This window comes from Aotus nancymaae, unplaced genomic scaffold, assembly GCF_030222135.1.
Source record: "Aotus nancymaae isolate 86718 unplaced genomic scaffold, 86718_ANA_hifiasm-v0.15.2.pri h1tg000003l, whole genome shotgun sequence".
NCBI classification, from domain to species: domain Eukaryota; kingdom Metazoa; phylum Chordata; class Mammalia; order Primates; family Aotidae; genus Aotus; species Aotus nancymaae.
Genome location: NW_026988414.1, coordinates 30,654,147 through 30,671,736, shown reverse-complemented (window position 1 = coordinate 30,671,736; position 17,590 = coordinate 30,654,147). Strand labels below are relative to the sequence as shown.

The 17,590-nt window shown below is 41.4% G+C and overlaps 1 protein-coding gene across 3 annotated transcripts in view; it reads left to right on the top strand.

The window, feature by feature from the left end:
- Positions 1-17,590, top strand: part of PLPPR1 (phospholipid phosphatase related 1) — a 626,458-nt gene that overhangs the window by 305,898 nt on the left and 302,970 nt on the right. The window contains exon 1 of one of the 3 annotated variants that reach the window (XM_064375986.1): positions 8,912-9,272. The exons of the other annotated variants lie outside the window; for them this stretch is intronic. The gene's annotated coding sequence lies outside the window, so the exon portion shown is untranslated. Of the gene's footprint in view, positions 1-8,911; positions 9,273-17,590 lie in introns of those variants that run through there. 3 annotated transcript variants of the gene reach the window in all.

The following is a 17,590-nucleotide window of genomic DNA, read 5'->3' as shown; positions in this document are numbered from 1 at the left end:
GAGTAATTTTCCTGAGATAGTTTTCCTGGTTAGAAGAGTGGTTTAGGCACTTTGCTGAATTAATGTATCATTTACCATTAAAGTGCTGTGGCATTATGCAAGGGCTAGGAGCCATGTTCTTAAAGGCTTCAGTTAAATGACTTAAAATCATAACTCGTATCTATATCAAAGTTAGGTGGTTAACATAAAATATTCATATGACTGAAGTATATTATTCCAGCAACACCTTAAGATTGTTTTTAGCTAAGTCCTTGAGGCTTTTCCTTTACACCTTTCATGAAATTGTTATTTTACCCAATACATTTGTAAATTGAAAATAACATACATACACAAAGTCAGAATATTAGGCAGGATTTGTTTAGAGTACTATCTTGAGGTCCTGACCTCAATTTCATTGATTACATCGGCACAAACAATACCTATTTGTTAAATAAAAGAATGAATGGATGACTATCATAGGCTAATTCCTATAGGAAAGTTAAATATATACATAAAGATCCCTTTGCGTATCCTTCTTATCCCAGCTTGGGATGATACTTGGGATGTCAGCCTTGAGAAGAGGAAGAAAAAAAATCATGAAACATTTTGTAAAAAGAATTGTCCTGTTAGGGTGACAAAATATGGTAACTGGTTATAATAAGAGGCCAAAGATGACCTCAAGTTTTTAAGATGACTTTTGGATGGGAAATATGAATGATGCTGCTGCTGATAGCTTCTGTTTACTTATTGTCAATTTCTTGCCAGACATCTTTTATGTTATCTTATTTCTCATGATTTATTAAGATAAATTACTTTCCATATTTTGTATATGAGAAAACAGGCTTAGAGTACCTTGCCTATGGGCATGTAGCTAAAACATTCCCTGACAAAGCCAGAATTCAACTCAATGTCAGCCTAATATCCAGTTTTTACTAGATTATGGGTACCATTAATATAATTTTTTTGAGAGGAAAGCTTGCTGGGAGGGAGTAACTGAAGGAGTGAATTACAATTTTTTTTTTATAATTTTAAAAATTGTGGTAAAATACACGCAACATAAACTTTACCATTTTAACCATTTTTAAGTGTAACCATCACCATCATCCATCTAACATTTTTCATCTTCCAAAACTGAAACTCTATCCATAAGTAATAACTCCCTATTCCCTCCTACCTGCATTCTCTGGTAACCACCATTCTACTTTCTGCTTTTATGAATTTGATTATTCTAGGTACCTTACATAGGTAGAATCATACAGCATTTGTACTTTTGTGACTGGCTTATTTCTCATAGTCTTCAAGATTTACTCATGTTGTAGTATGCATCAGATTCTCCTTCCATTTAAAGGCTGAATAATATTCCATTGTGTGTGTGTGTGTGTGTGTGTGTGTGTATGTGTGTGTATGTGTATACATATATATATATGCTAAATTTTATTTATCCATTCATCTGTCAGTGGACACTTGGATTTCTTTTACATCTTGGCTGTTGTGAGTAATGCTGCTATAAATGTGGGTGTACAAATGTCCGTCCAAGTCCCTTTCATTTTTAGGGGTATATACCCAAAAATGGACTTGCTGGATCATACGGTAATTCTGTTTAATTCTTTGAAGAACCATCATAATGACTGCACCATTTTATATTTCCACCATTGGACCAAGGGTCTCAGTTACTGCAAATCCTCATCAACACTTATTTCCCATTATTTAAAATAAAAGCCATCGTAATGGGAGTGAAGTGGTATTTCATTGTGGTTTTGATTTGTTTAGTGATGCTGAACATCTTTTCATGTGCTTATTATTGGACGTTGGTATATCTTCTTCGAAGAAATATCTGTCCAACTCCTTTGCCCATTTTTAAATTGGGTTGTGTTTTTTCCTGTTGTTGAGTTGTAGTTCTTTATATAGTCTGGATATTAATACCTTATCAGACGTATGGAATGTATGGTTTGCAAGTATTTTCTCCCATTCCATAGGTTGCCCTTTACTCTGTTGATGGTGTCCTTTGAAGTTTTTAGTTCTGATGTAGTCTAACTTATCTATCTTTGCTGTTGTTGCCTGTGCATTTGGTGTCATACCTAAGAAATCATTGCCAAATCCAATGTCATGAAGCTTTTCCACTAAGAGTTTTCTTCTAAGAGTTTTGTAGGTTTTGCTCTTGTGTTCAGGTTTTTGATCCATTTTGAGTTAATCTGTGTATATGGTGTAAGTGTCCAACTTCCTTATTGTGCCTGTTGGCCACAACATTTGTTGAGAAAAAACTGTCTTTTCCCCATTGAATGGTCTTGGCAACTTTGTCAAAAATAACTTTGACCATATATGTGAGTGTTTATTTCTGGGTCCTTTATTCCAATAATCTTTATGTCTGTCTTTAGGCCACTACTACTGTATTTTGTTTAGCTTCGTGGTAGGTTTTGGGACCTCTAATTTTGTTCTTTTTCTAAATTGTCTTGGTTATTTGGGTTCCCCCAAATAACCTTGAGATTTCATATGAATTTTAAAATGGATTTTTTCTATTTCTGCAAAAAAGATGTTGGAATTTTGATAGGGAATGCATTGAATCTGTAACTCAGAGTGAAATTTGAGTGAAATTTTTAGATAAGCTGAATTTCATAACTTGGGCTGAATGTGGAAAAATGCTCAGACAGCAGCTCAACTTGTGTGAATTCAACTCAGAAGTGTTGCTCCTATACTGGGGACTGTATAAGAATGTATTTGTTTTATTGGGGTTGAGTTTATCTTTAGAGGCAGTTTTCCTAAGTTGCTAGTCATAATTAGAATATATTTACCTGCTCCTTTTTAATAGGAGTATCATGCTCACACTATTGTTCTTATTTTCCTTTAAAATATTCCTCTCGCTGAACTTTTAGGGCTACATACATTGGTTTTAGGTTAAAAATAGTATAGTTGCCTTTGCTTCCACTGTTCCATGTGGAAAACACAGTCAATTGCTTTAATAAAAGGAAGAAAAATAATTTTCTGAATGCATTCTTAAGATAGTGTGAAAGCCACACTCACTGATGCAGAGCCCTTAAACTGACAATGGACTAAGATTTCCTGCACTCAATTTTGTGGTTCTTATTATTTTCCTGCAGGCAGGACAGAAAGCAAGATTCAAGTTCCTTCTACTCAACACATTGCTGATGCCAGAGATGAAGTGTGGAAAATGAAGAATTAGACTCAGGGTTGGCAATCTATAACTTGTTGGCCAAATCCAGTCCACCACCTGTTTTTGTTTTCTTTTTAATACATTGGAACACAGCCATTCTCATTTTTTATTCCATATCCATGGCTGTAGAGCAGAGTAGTTGTGACAGAGGCCATGTGGCCCACAAAGTCTAAAATATATGCAATCTAGTCCTTTGCAGGATAAGTTTGTTGACCCCTGGACTAGACTATTAAAAAGTGATGATTGAGGGTGGGGTGTGGTGGCTCATGCTTTCAATCTCAGCACTTTGGGAGGCTAAGACAGATGAATTGCTTGAGGCTAGGAGTTCAAGACCAGCTTGGCCAACATGGTGAATCCCTGTCTCTACTAAAAATACAAAAATTCGCCTGGCATGGTGGCACATGCCTGTAATCCAAGCTTCTTGGGAGGATGAGACATGAGAATGGAATCCAGGAAGGGAGGTTGCAGCAGTGAGCTGAAATCCTTCCATTGCACTCTAGCCTGGGTGACAGAGCAAGACTCTGTCTCTAAAAAAAAAAAAAAAGAAAAGAAAAAGAATCATGATTGAGTAATTTAGTTCAGCCCTCTCATATTTTAAAGATAATAAAAATTAAAAATAAAGACACACATTATGCCATTTATCAACCATTGGAGGTGAATGGTTCCACATTGCCAGTATGGAACAGACTGAGAAGAAGAGATAGATGACCTTTTGCAAATCTGCCTCTCCTGGATAAGGGCAGAGTCCACAGAAGGGAAGAGCTAACAGTAGAATATCTACAAAATGTAAAACCCGAGAGGTTGAATAACAATTCTCACAATTCCCAGTGAGGCTTCCAAGAGGGAATAACTGGGATGGCACCAGGAGGTGGAATCAAACAGTGATGGAATCAGTGATAGGTATCTGGTCCTACTTGTGCAGACATGGAAAACTAGGTGGGAGCTCCAGCAACACATGTGCATAGATCCTGGGGGCTGGGCCATATGAGGCATTAACCCCGATTATAAACCACGGTATATGGAGAAAACTAGAAATCAGAGCATATGAAATAACAACAAGCATTAGGTCCAAGGTGGGTGAGATGAGTCCATATATAACAAAGAGATTCTTGAGATCTATATCAGTCAGGGTTCTAGCAAGAAAAATCACCCTAAAATTAAGATAATCTGAGGAGAGTACCAGGGTTGGTCTGTATGATTGAAAAAATGTGGCAGAAGTGATGGTCTGTTACTTCTCAGATTAGTCTATGAAAGACTGCAACTTCTTTTTGGGGATCTCTCTGTCTCTCTTTCAGATCATTCTTAATAAACTCTTTTATTAGATGCATGAATTAATGAAAGAGAAAAGATAAACAGGATGCCAATCCCCTGGTCCTCCCATCTTCCTTTCCCTGTCTCAGAGTAGTTTTGATCAGAGATGAGACTGTTCATAGTTAAGCCTTCCTCCACCCCACCTGCTCCCCATCACCCAAATTCCCATCCATGAAAACAGAACCAACTTCTTACTAGAGCGTTTTATTCAAGACAGCTATAGTAGAAATGCTGCGGGTAAAGTTCTGGGGGTGGCCCTTTTTACTTTTTGGCTTTTCTTGATGACAAAAAAAGAGTTCTAACCATAATTGACCCAAATATTTTGTACTACTTAGGGGCAAAGTTTAATACATTAGAAAGTTATTTTGGTGGATTAGGTTGGTCAGCATGACTCTATCCTTGGAATAATAGTACACGTAGAGCCAAAACTAATTCGCTTTCTGAACCAGAAAAATTAGAATGGGTTTAATATATATGTTTCCAAGGGGATTAAAAACTATCTACTATCTACTGATTTGCTTTTCTCATCTCAACTGCCATTTATAGATAATCACACACAAAACAGTGTCTACTGACTTCATCTATAAGGAATGCCAAGTATCATGGTACTTGGTAGTCTATTTCAAAGTCAACGTGTTACCAACAGAAATTCATTTTTGGCAATGTATTTATTCATTTACTCCTTAAACATTTACTGAACAGATACATCTTTCTTATTTCACAAGGCACTAGAAGCATAAAAAAAGAAAGAAACCCTGCTCTTGAATGGCTTACATCCAACCTAGTGGGGACAAGGCAGATATAAAAAGAGAACTTGATGTTAAGCGTTACAGTAAGAGTATATGCAAAGGGATGTAGGGATAGTCTTGGAATAGTTTTTGATAGTTCCAGAAACACTTTAATTCTTAGAATAAGAAACCACTAGTTTAGCCCTTACAGTAATGGCCTGACATTTTTATTGAACCAGAAAAGATTGCTATACATAAGAAATTTCTACAGGAAGAAAACATGATATATTTATTTGTCTTATTAGGGTGATTTTTGAAAAGAACCAAAATTCTAGGTAGGATAAAATTCAAATGGAAATGGTGTATTTCATATTTCTTAGAAAATATTCAGAGCAGAATCTTTGCACATACTGTATCATGACAGAGTTATGTTGCCTCACCTATATATAATCTAATTCAATTTTTGTATAGTTTTCTTAGAAAACTATATGTAAACATATAGAAAACTGTAAGAAAATACAGTTTTCTAAGAATCCAGACACATCACTATAGCGTCATAACTCTGGAGAATTTTATGTTTAGTGCTTTATTACTGGTTTTTACTAATTATATAATTTTTGATACTACGCTTTGAATAGCTAATTCTATTTAAAATTTAATAGCTAGTTTTCTTTAAAAATATGTAATTTCATATATATCCAGACAACAATGCTGGGTTATTTTGCTGAGATAAGAAGTAAGGCCATTAGGTATGTTGACTGGTTTGTAGAAGGAGGTACAAAGTTTAGGGATAATTCTTTAAGTAGAGCAGATAAACACTAAGTCTGAAATCTGTAATAAAGAAGCATTAAAAATACTGGCAGCTACTGAAATTCTTACCATTAATTTATCTCAAAACTATTTGCAGATGTGTGCATATTAATTGGCTTTGGGCATTCTGTTACCTAGGAGGAGTAACACATTTGATAGCTAAAATTGGAAGGCAGGTAAAAAAAAAAATAAAATAAATAAAATAAAAATAAAGAGTACAAATACAAAGCCTGGTGTTCCAGTGTAGGTGGGGTATTATAGCAAGAGACCCTGCCAGGCAGGAGTCCTTAATCACTGTGAGACGTGAGTGGCAAAAAGTGCTTGAGGCATGTTACTGAAAGACAAAGCTATCTCACAAGTCTAGATCTGAGGGTGGAAGGGTGAGAGTTGGAGCTATTCCCCATTCACACTGCCACACGTTTTTATAGCATGCTTTTCATTACATGGATTTGAATACATCAGTGATCAGGGTGATGAGTGAGGGGGCGATGGAGGAAGCCAGAAGGAAAACTGGAAGGCTTTTGGCTTTTATCTGTTTTGCCTGTTTAAGCTAAAGAAAAAAATATGTTTTTAGCCCTTTTTTTTTTTCAAATAAATTACTTTAATAATAAAAGTACTGATAACCAAAATAAGAGCTACAAGTTATGGAGAGCTTGTTATGCAGTAGGCACTATGTTAAGTGCTTTATGTACATATCTCACTTAATATCCTCTGTGTTTCCCCCACCATCCCTAAACAGTAAAAATCTCTTCCAGAACTGCTCATTCACCATCTCCTAGCAGACACACCATAAAGAGATTTCACTTTATTTGCAATTCTGCATTTAAAAATTCCTCTTCACCCTTGGCCTTGTTGGAGCTACTGTCTGTTTTGAAATGGTGAACAGGGTGTCCCTAAGCATTGATGGGAGTGGTATCCCTTTCCCAAGGCTAAGCTCAAACAGAGTGGGCTTCTTGGCCAGGCAACCCTGGTTACTTATCACTATAGGAGAAAATGCCTTAGAACTGTGTCCTGCTGAGTGAACTGTAAACCCCAGCCCCACTTAGTTCATGGATTCAAAGCCGTCACTCACTTTGTGCTTATGCATTAGGGCAAAGAGAATGACTTTCTTGCCTCAAGGAGGCGAATGGCCCCACCAATGTTAACACCTTGAAATTCCAGTAAACACTGTTTACTGTTCTGAGGGGAATGTGGCAACAAGGCAGATTTATCTTGGATGCCTTCCAAGAAGCCCAGCACCAAAGGAAAGTCCTGATAAATACAGGCTGGGAAGGAGGAGCTCCAAATACCTTATGTGGTTCACTATTAGAGGTTTTGCTGCTCTTCGGGAGAACCTGATCTCCCCTACTTGGTGGATGGAGACTCACTTTCACTGTCCTTTAAGCAAAGAGATGCTGCAATTCTACTCCTTTAGAGGACTGACTGAGAAAAGAAACCGGCCATTACACCCAGGGCACTTTCTCTTTTTAAGAACTTTCCCTTCATTCTTTCCTTCCTCTAAGTCTGTTCTCCTAAACTTTGTTTCTGTTGGTGGTATTTAGACATGCTGTTTTTTCTCCTCTGGGTGTGCTCTAGGATTTGATCTAATTGTCCTGCTGTTCGAGTGTCACTTGGTATTATTATTGGGAAGATGAATAGGATGTGGGTCAGAGTTCAGCAAGAAGGCATCTGCTCGCTTCCACTGTATAGTGGAAATGCTTAGAGGTGATCTTTAATGAAAGCTTGGAAAAGATCTGCACAAGGCAGGCTGTCCTCTATTCCTCCAAAGCAGAGGGGACTAAAGGTAATCCTTTTCTGGAGGGACAGAAAATGAATAAAAAGGAGGTAGAAATCTCTTTAGAATGTTTCCTGCTTGGGACGTCTTTTCTTCTGCAGGAGACAAAATGAAGTGTGGTGTGTGGGGAGACAGAGTGATTAAACAGGGAAGAGATTGAAAATAGAAACTCTTGAGTGGATCCTAACCATTCTGTTTTGCTCATAGAACAATCTCACCCAAGAAGTTTCCACTTCACTTGCAGAGACTCACCTGCCATCTCCCCTGGCCTCAGGTTACGGTGCCATCGCAGGCTCAGGTTCTCTTACTGGACTCTCTTCGAGTTGACAGTTCTTCCACTTTACCAAGTAGCCAGAAACCTCACAAAGACCTACAATTGCGTTGGCATTCTAGGCAAGGGGGACAATGAACCCATTGTTCTTTTTCTTCTTCTTTTTTTTTTTTTTTCCTTCTTGAATAGGGCAAATGTCTCTTCCATTTAACCCTGTCACCAAAGGAGGCTGAGTATGGGATCCTCAGTGACTCACCTTCCTTCGCCTCCCTTTGTTCTTTGGAAGAGTTATCCCTAGCTCCCTCCCTGCCTTCTCCCCATTAAAGCTGTTGTGGGACCCGACTGGATGTTGCCTTTTCTAGCTCTTAAAGGAGTGGAAGTTGGGAGGGAAAGAAAGAAGCACACATCAGGAAACTCAATTTAGTTCGGGGCGACCTGCAGCCTGTGGTTCCTCCTGGACCTCTGAGGAGTCGCATCTTGGTTGCCCCCAGGGTAGAGGCGAGAGAATGGCCCACAGGAACGCCTGTGCCGGCACTAAAACCACACAGGGAGAGGACAGCCCCGCGTTACTGAGGACTCCAGGCAGTAGCGGTCTCCGGGGATGGGTGGGGATCCCACCACTGGCTTCCAGCACTGCATGCGCCGAGGAGTCCCCACGCGGGGCGCACCTTTGCGGCGGGTTTTCCCCGCTGCCTCCTGAGAACCTCGCGGAGCAACTACCACTCAGCTGGACGCAATCTGGCTGGCTCGCCTCTCCCACAGGCTCACTCTCTCCGCTCAGCCTCGGCTCCGGAGCCGCGCTGTATCTCTTGAGCATGCGCAGCCCGCCACCCTTCCCCTCCTCTCCCCTCCTCCGCCCGCTCCCCGCCAGCCTTTTGCTCCTTCCCTTTCATTAAACAAACAGGAGATCCTGAAACCTGGACCCTGCGCAAGCGGCAGCGCCAGGAGGAGGCAGCGGAGGAGGCAGAGCGCGGGATGGGCGCCCAGGGGGATCTGTGATCCCGCGCACCTCCGCCCTACGGGCGCGCGCACACACACTGACACACACATACACTCGCACAAACACACACTCGTACACGCCCGCGCTGCGCGCTCGCCGGCTGGCTCTCCCACGCAGGCGGAATGCAGCAGCGCCTGGAGAGCATGTCTCGGGCCGCCGCCTGAATGCACCTCGCCCCCGGGAGCCGGACGGCCCAGTAGGGCGCACGGGAGGACGCTCCGCTGCGGGAGGTGAGTGCGGCGCCCGCAGCCGGGCCGCTCGGGACGGCGCTGCAGCGGGGCTGTGGGGCAGCGGGGGGCGGGGGCAGGCTCCTGGCCGGACCCGGCGGTGCAGGTGTCCCATGCCTTGCTTGTGGGTGTCGAGGTGCAGATGAAGGCGGCGCTGGGCTGTGCAGAGGAGAGGACGAACCCAGGGAGGGTCGCCTCCTGCGAGGTGTCAGATTGACCCAGCGGAACGCTACCACCTCCCTGCTCGTAAACTTTCCTTCCATGTCATTTGGGAAACGTGGAGACAAAGGGGGCGTGGAGGCTCCCTCCGTCCCGTTCCACCCTCTTGACTGCATTCCGGGCTGCAACGCGAGCCTGCACTCGTTGGGTGGGTGTGCAGGCGGGGGCGCCCTGCAGGTAGCTGATGCCAAGTCCTCCCACCCGGGCGCGGGTTGGGATTTCTCACCCCAAGCTGTAAGCGTTGCCATTGATTTTCCCTCAGGCATGGGCACCTGGCATCCTTCCCTTCCACCCCTCTGCGCCCTAGGCGCATAGTGGGGTGTGTGTGTGTGGTGGTAGGGGGGTGTCACCTGGAAAATTGGACGGGCAGCCTTCGGCTTTCTGATTGAGCTCTAGTGCCAAAGACGCCGGAGTAAGGCTCGGGTCAGTGCGGGGATAAATGATGAGTTACTGAAAGGCTTTCCATAATCACCTCCTAGAAACGCAGGGAGCCGGAATCTCTCCTCCCCGGGGAAGGTGCTGTTTTCACGCACACCACGCGGCAGCGCTGGGAGCTGGACAGGGGCTGCTGTGGCGGTGGCGGCGGCAGTGGGAAGCTGGGTCTTTATCCTCCCCCAACCCATTTCCCAAGGATTTTATGACATGCACGTGTGGAATATGTGGAGGATTCTGGGTTATTATTTTTCTTTGTGGGGATGTCGTTTTTTCCTTTCAACCTCTTTCCTGGGAGAGATTCTCTGCTGTCTGCTATCTAGTTGGTGGACAGGCACGGTTCTGAATATCTCTTTGGTCCAATGGAAAAGGTCCTGAGAAAAAGATTTCCTAAAATACCAGTCCCACAGGGGCGGGATTTCAGAGTGCAGTGCACCCGCTGCACCCGGGAAAAGCGTCAAATCGAATGGCCTTTTGAAACAGCGGAGACTGGGTCAGTGTGTGAGGAGTCCAGGACTGGGACAAAGGGAGATAAAAGAGGGACAGATAATGGTCACTTAGGAGAGGTGTGACTAGAGGCCAATGAAGGCAGGAAGAGCTTGACTGGAGGGAGGTGTTCTGCAGCCTTCACTGAATTCCTATGCCCCTTCTATGTGTATGGTTGGCAGCTCCTAATCATCTGGTGGGAATCTAGTTTTGAGGTTGCTAGAATGTCACATCTGGAGCGTAAAAGACTTCATTATTCCTGGGATAACGTGTAGCATACTTACAAATTAGTTGGTTGGGTCTAGAAAGAGCCTCGTGTGAAAGTTTCTCCACCTTCACGTGTTGTTTGTACCTGGAAGGTGGGATGGGCAGACAGGTATATTTTTGGCTCTTGTGCACGTGGGAAACCTTGGATTTTTAGGAAAAGTGTGTGGGGAATCTGGAAGCCAAGCTGATGCGGACAGAAGTAAACTCTGGAAGCTCAGATCCAGTACATATGACTGCTGCTCCTCACCAGGGGGGGTTCTCTTCACTTTGAGATGACAGGTTGGGGCATCTCTCTGCTGCTTGGGATGGGGACCTTTTTATTTTTAACATTTTGTGACTTCTTTGAAGTGGGAAAAAGCGTGATATTCGTGAGGTTAATTGAGAAACACTTATGAAAGTGATCTTGACTCATAAGTCAGCGCAGCTGAAGGTGAAAGAAAAATGAAAAGAGGGGAATTGGGAAAGGGATGCTTGTTATTAAAATAGCTTTGTTTTTATGATTTTTAAAGGTATTCAGTAAGATAGAAATCTGAGCTTCTTATTTTCAAATAACAAGTGAAGTAGAGACCTTTCCAGGAATATTTTCAAGTGAAATTGGCATAGAGAGGATTTAAATATAATTGTCAGCATATGTCCTTTTTATCCCATGGTGAACACTCTCATCATTTTCTTTGAAAACCTTGGCAAGAAAAGATCAAGAATATTTTTTGCTTTTACTAGAGCTCTTTATTTGCTTTGTTACTATATATTTCCTCTTCCTTCATCTGCAAGATCAATTTATTTTGATTATACTCAGATTCCATTTACAAGCATTTATTGACCACCTATCCTGTATTTAGCATTGAAAGTCATATAAAACATGTAACATAGTTCTGTCCCTCAAAGTGTTTATGATCTAGTTGTAAATACAAAAAGAACACACATGAAATAGAAAGCAGGATACTTCTATATTGTACTATGAGATCTTAATGTGTATGCTGTATACTCCATCCCCTGCTTCTGGATTTTCTCAACATTCAGAAAACATGTATAAGCACTTGTTATGTGCTAGAGGCTGGCAAAAAAAGGCAAGAAAGTAAAAAAATGGTCCCAGTCATCAAGGAAACAGGTATTTAACTATGATTCAACCTGATTAGCTGCTATAACTGTAGGATAAACCATGTGTCAATAGTTCAGGCATGAAAGTAATTTTTTGCTTTCCCAGGAGTATGTGAGCAGGTGATTTTTGAGAAAAATGATAGTCTTTTACCAGGTAGGAAACGATAGAAAGGACATTCCAGGAGAGAAAATATTTGAGAGTGCCTGATAAGTTAGGGTGACAATAAGCCATCTCATTGGTTAGCGCCATTGAGGGTGGACAGCACCTGGGTGACACCAATTAACAACTAGTGCTATAGAGTCAGTTTTTCAGAGAGATATGCCCAGAATGCTGTGGAAGCACAAAGGGAGGGCATCAAACTCAAGGAGGGTAAGAAGATCAAGAAGGTTTCTCAGAGAACTTGACATGAGCTGAGTCTTGAATGAGGACAAGGAGAAAAGAAGGGCTTTCCAGGCAGAAATAGCTCTGTAAGGCCTGGAAGTAGTTCTGTGTGGCTGTAGCAAGAAATGTGGGTTCTTAGCTCCTTGCAGTGGCACAACATCAAGCAAGAGACATAAGCAGCAATCAAGTGTGAATGACACTATCCAAGCATAAGAGCTTCAATTTTATGCGAAAGGCCAGGGGCGTTTGTTTGAAAGTTGAGAAAGTTTGAGACATAAACAGATTTGCATTATAGAATGATGACTGCAACCACAGTGTGGAGGATGACTTGGAGGTGGTGAGACTGAAGGCAGGGAACTTATTGTGGAAATACAGATGTTAAATGATGAGGGTGGTGGCAGTAGGGGTGGACAAAAGGAGATGTATCTGAAAGACCAGTGAAGAAAGTAAAGCCTGCTAATCTAAGAAGGGCCTTCCTTCTTCTGTGTGCTCCTGTATCACCCTCTTCTTCCTCCACATTCACTTGCATAGCTGCCTTTTTTTGCATTGTGAGAGTGAAGCATTCACAGTGGCATTACCAGCATTTAGCACAGGGCTGGTATGCAGTAGGGACCCAATAAATATTTGTTGAATGAATCATTAAATAAACGAATGAGAAACCCAGCCATGAGGTGATGATTCCTGCATTAGAACAGAAGATAAATCATGACTTCCATTTCTCCAAGGTGATCAACTGACTTGGAGGTCAGTGTTAAAACATGCCAGGAGGACACAAATCAAAACAAAAAATGCATTTTCTCAGCTTCCTCTATGAAGAAGAACTGTACTCTGAGGTGCCACTAGGAAAAAGCATCATGGCATTATTTTTTTATATTTAAAAAATGAGATCATCACTGTATCTCGGAAGCAACAGCATTTAGCACAGTTCCTGATACTTAGTAGGATGGCAGTGTATGTAAATTCCCCTTTCCCCCTTTCTTGTCAGAATTTCCTGATTTAATATACTTTGTGAAAACTTTAAAAATACTCTGCACCCGAGAGTTCATAAGGATCTCATTTACAAAGCCCATAGCATCTTGTTATCCTGGAATGAGGGCCAGATCATCTGTGTTCCAGCCATCAACACTGCAGACCCAGGAATTAGGTCCTTTACTGAACCAAGCCCAAACATGTTGAATTTCAATCTGAAATTGAAATTCAGATTGAATTTTCTACCAGAATGGAGAAAAAAACAGAGAGTTTGTTTTCAAATTGACTACAGGGGGTACAACAGAAGGCAAATCAAAGATAGCACTTTGGGTTTGACTGTTGGTAGCTGGATTGATGGTGACAGAGGGATGGGGAAGGAGTTTAGCTCAGGAAAGTAAAAAGCTCAATACTGTTTTGCAGAAATTGATTTTGGGGTGACACCAGAACATCTTGGAAAGCGTTAGTACGGATCCCAGCATCTAGTGATTTCATAGTAAATGGCAACTACTATTTTTTATTAAGGAAGAAGATGGGAAGAGGAGAGCATAGAGCCAAAAACTGAATTTCAGCATTTAGCAAAATTTAGGGATTAAGGAGAGAAATAAGCCCCAGGAAAGAGCATAGGAAGTGAATACTCAGACAAGGAGGAAAAGAACTGGCAAGAAAGCAAAAGCCTCAGAATCAGGAGGAGTGCTCAGACTTCACAGAAGCAGTCCCAGCTGTGCCAGGGCTTGTTTAAGTGCCTCCACGTGGAATCCTACTTAATCTCTACAACACCTGTGACTCCTAGTCCCACTTTACAGCTGAGGCAGCTGAAACAGAGAGGTCCCAGTAGCTTGTCCATAGCTACCAAATTACGAAGTATCAGTCAGGTCTCAAAGCCCATTTTCATAATTGTACAAGCAGTTTCCGTTAATCAAATGTATAAATTACCAGGATGATTTTAAGTGAGGGGAGTTTGAAAAGGTTGAAAGTAGGGAACTGAAAAAGGACAATGAAAAAGAGTTTTCTGGTGACCGTGAGGAAAGCAATCTTAGTATAGCAGTGTGCTCAGAAACCATTTCAGAGAGTTCAGTGGGGAATGAGAAGAAAAAACCAAACGAAACCAAAAACCCCCCATGCAATGCGTAACTCTCAGCCATTTATGAAGTCCAGCAGGAGAAAGGGTTATGGGGTTGTAGGTATAGTGAGAAGGTACAGTAAGTCTCAAGTACAGGTTTTATTAAGGCAGAGGAGATGGAACAAACTAGTGTCTAAGAAAAAAGGATTTGGGAAATGAGAGCAGGAGAGGAGAGAGGGAGAAAGGATGCCTTTCCCCAAGAGCATGGAAAGATAGATTTGAGGACAGATACAGAAGATGCTCTTCTCCCCCACAACTAAATGACTGAAGTGAGTTCTCTGAAGCTCAGAGAATTCAGATCCTTGAGTGTCCTGGAAACTTAAGGAGCCTCTGAGTGCCATACCTCAGTGGTGCCACTTGGGTAAGTAGACAGATGAGCCTGACTTGTTTATGTAGCACAGTGGTTGAGAGCACAGACTCTAGAGTTGGACAGGCTGTTACCTGAATTAATTCTGAATTAATTCAGAATTCTAAATAAATTGAATTCTTAGTTCTGGCTCTGCCACTTATCAACTGTGCAACTTTGGGCACATGGTTCACTTCTCTGTGCTTTCAATAACTCCTGCTTTTAAGATGGAGCAATACTAGAACCCATTGCAGAGGATTGTGAGGATTAGCTGAGTTGCTTGTAAAGCTTGGACAGAGTAAGCACTCAATAAATGGAGAGTATTATGTGTGATAGCAGGGAGGCTAAAAACATAAAGCTTTGACTTTATGCTCAGGACTCCAGAGATGGTGTGCTTTTGCATTCATTAAAACATTTTTTTGGGGGGGATGGTTATAAATATCTGGCTCGAATCCTGTCTTCCTAAGTGCAGAAATTAAATCAGCAGACACAAATATGGCAGGAGCAGACCAGCTCAGCTGTCATAAGCCTAGGTAGAGTAGACATGTGCTGGGAGTACCTGCCAATAACACTTGCCTAGTTGCCCACTTCTCACACCTGTCTGGGGAAGATGCAAGTTTGCTTGCTTGTAGGCTGGTCTTTGCACCTTCAGCCTCACAGGCATCACACAACAGGGACTTAGCTGTTTAGCAGATTGTTTTGGGGAAATTGCTACTTATATTAATAACAGCACCTCGTTGGTACTGAGGGACGTAAACTGTAAATATCTCAGATGTGAGATTTACAACATTCTGTAGGAAATTAAATGCCTCCCTTCTTCATGGAAAAATCTGTCATGTGTTCTAAAATACAGTCCCAGTGGATGTGGAAACCATGTCATCTGTCTATTTGGCAGCAGGGCAGGAACTGCAATCGAGGTTTGATTCATAACTTTGTGTTCTTTGCATTACACTCTGGCAAATACTATTACTGTGCTGTAATCAAAGACTTTTTTCCCCCATCCATCCTATTCATGTTTCAGCCAAACTAAACTTCTTACAGTTACCCCAATGAGATTTTGCTTTCATGCTGTTACCTCTTTCTGGAATTCCATCCTTGCCCTCTCCTAACTCCTTTGAGTTTTTAGGTCAGAGTCACTTTCTAGCAAAGTTGTCCTGACCTCTTAACACTAAGGTTGTCTTCTCTTTTTGTGTGCTTCAGTAGTCCCCAACTTTGTATTTTTTGTGCCTAACAAAGTGCTTGGCATATAGTAAGTGTTCAGTAACATTTTTGATTGAATAACTGAATGAATTATTGAACTAACTTGTCCTTGGGAGTTATTGATGATGCTTCAAATAAAGCAACTTCATATTATAGAAAATCTTTGAATTGTCCCAAGTTCAAAGGTTCATTAAAAGTTACCTAATCAGACTTTCAAGTGAAATGACACAAGGAAACTGAGAACTAAGGGACTGCAGCAGCTTGCCTGAGGCTTTTGCTTACTGTAGCTACGTGATATCGGAACTGAAGCCAGAACTCCCGCATTCTGATTTGAGACCCAGATTCTGCCCAGGGCTGGGATGAGGGAGGGGTGAGAGAAGCAAATGTGGCATTGGTTCCTGACTTTATTTAACATTTTATATTGTGTTCCTCATGGAATGTTGCATTATGAATTTTTTAAATGTTGCATTAAAATACTGTTTATCTTGATTACTCAGTTTTTTGGAATACCTTAAATTTCATGCCCAATGCAGGTGTCTCACTCATCTGACCCTAGTCTCAGCCCTCCTCTTTCCACAAAGGATACATCCTAGCTTTCCAAACACTGGGGTAAACATGCAGGAACAGTGTGTATGGTCATGGTGGTATGAGCTGCTAATAAACATTTCATGACCTGGCTAATCTTCTAGTCAATAAACATTATATTTACATTGCAAAAGCAAGGCCAAAAGGTACAAATAAAAACTGACTAAAAGCTCTATCTGCCTATCATCTATCTACTTATCTGTTTGTCTCAGGGCTAGAGGAAAATGTAAAGATCATGTAGACTAGTCCTTCATTTATAAATTTACATGTGCTTATTACTATACTTCCATATTTTTTAGTTTTTTAAGACCCAAGATAAAAAAGAGAAGAAAACTATTCTACTTGTAAACTTGGCTGGTCTTGGCTTATGGCACTGCTGGCCTGTTTTGAAGATTTGAGGTCAGAAGGTAGAATGACAGAGCTTGGAAAGTAGATGACAGAGCTTGGCTATTTCTGCCAAAAAAAAAAAAAAAAAAAAAGAGAGAGAAAAAAGGAAAAGAAGCATGAATGGCAAAGATAAAAAGAGATAGACAAAAGACATTTTGAGTGGGTCTCCTATGTACCATACAAGCTACTACTGTGGATTACTAACCTCTATAACACACTGGAAAATAGGTATCAGTATCCCCATTGACAGCTGAACAAACCAAGTCTCAGAAAACTGAATTAGCTTATGTAAGCTCTCAAAGCTAGACTAGACCGCTGGACTGAAAACCTGGTCTGAGCCCAAAACCTATGCTTATCCCATTTAATCCTTCTGATTTTCAAAGGTGTAGAGTTTCTGATCACTCCATAACCTTCTTGCCACCCATGATGCCCTGAAGCCATAGATGAGAGCTTCAGCAGCTTGTCCCTGTTAACTGGATGGGAAGTCAGCAGTCAGTTCCATATCCTGCTGTTATTTCCTCCTTATATGTTACATTTATCTGTTTGCATTCATCAATAACAACAGAGAGAAGAACTGCATACACATAAGAAATAAATCCCCTCTTTGTGTGAATGCTATAATTTTTACATGACATGAAAGCCCATATTTTATATTGCTTCCATTGTGTTAGAAAGGGCTTTTTCTTTGGGTATATGGCATGAAGTGTTCTAGAAATGATTACAGACACAGGCTGAAAAAAGTGATCATATTTACTGGAGCAAATCTGTCACAATGAAGGGTAATGTGTTTGCATGACTCTGTCAAGGGGTTCTGGGGTGCCCTTTTTATT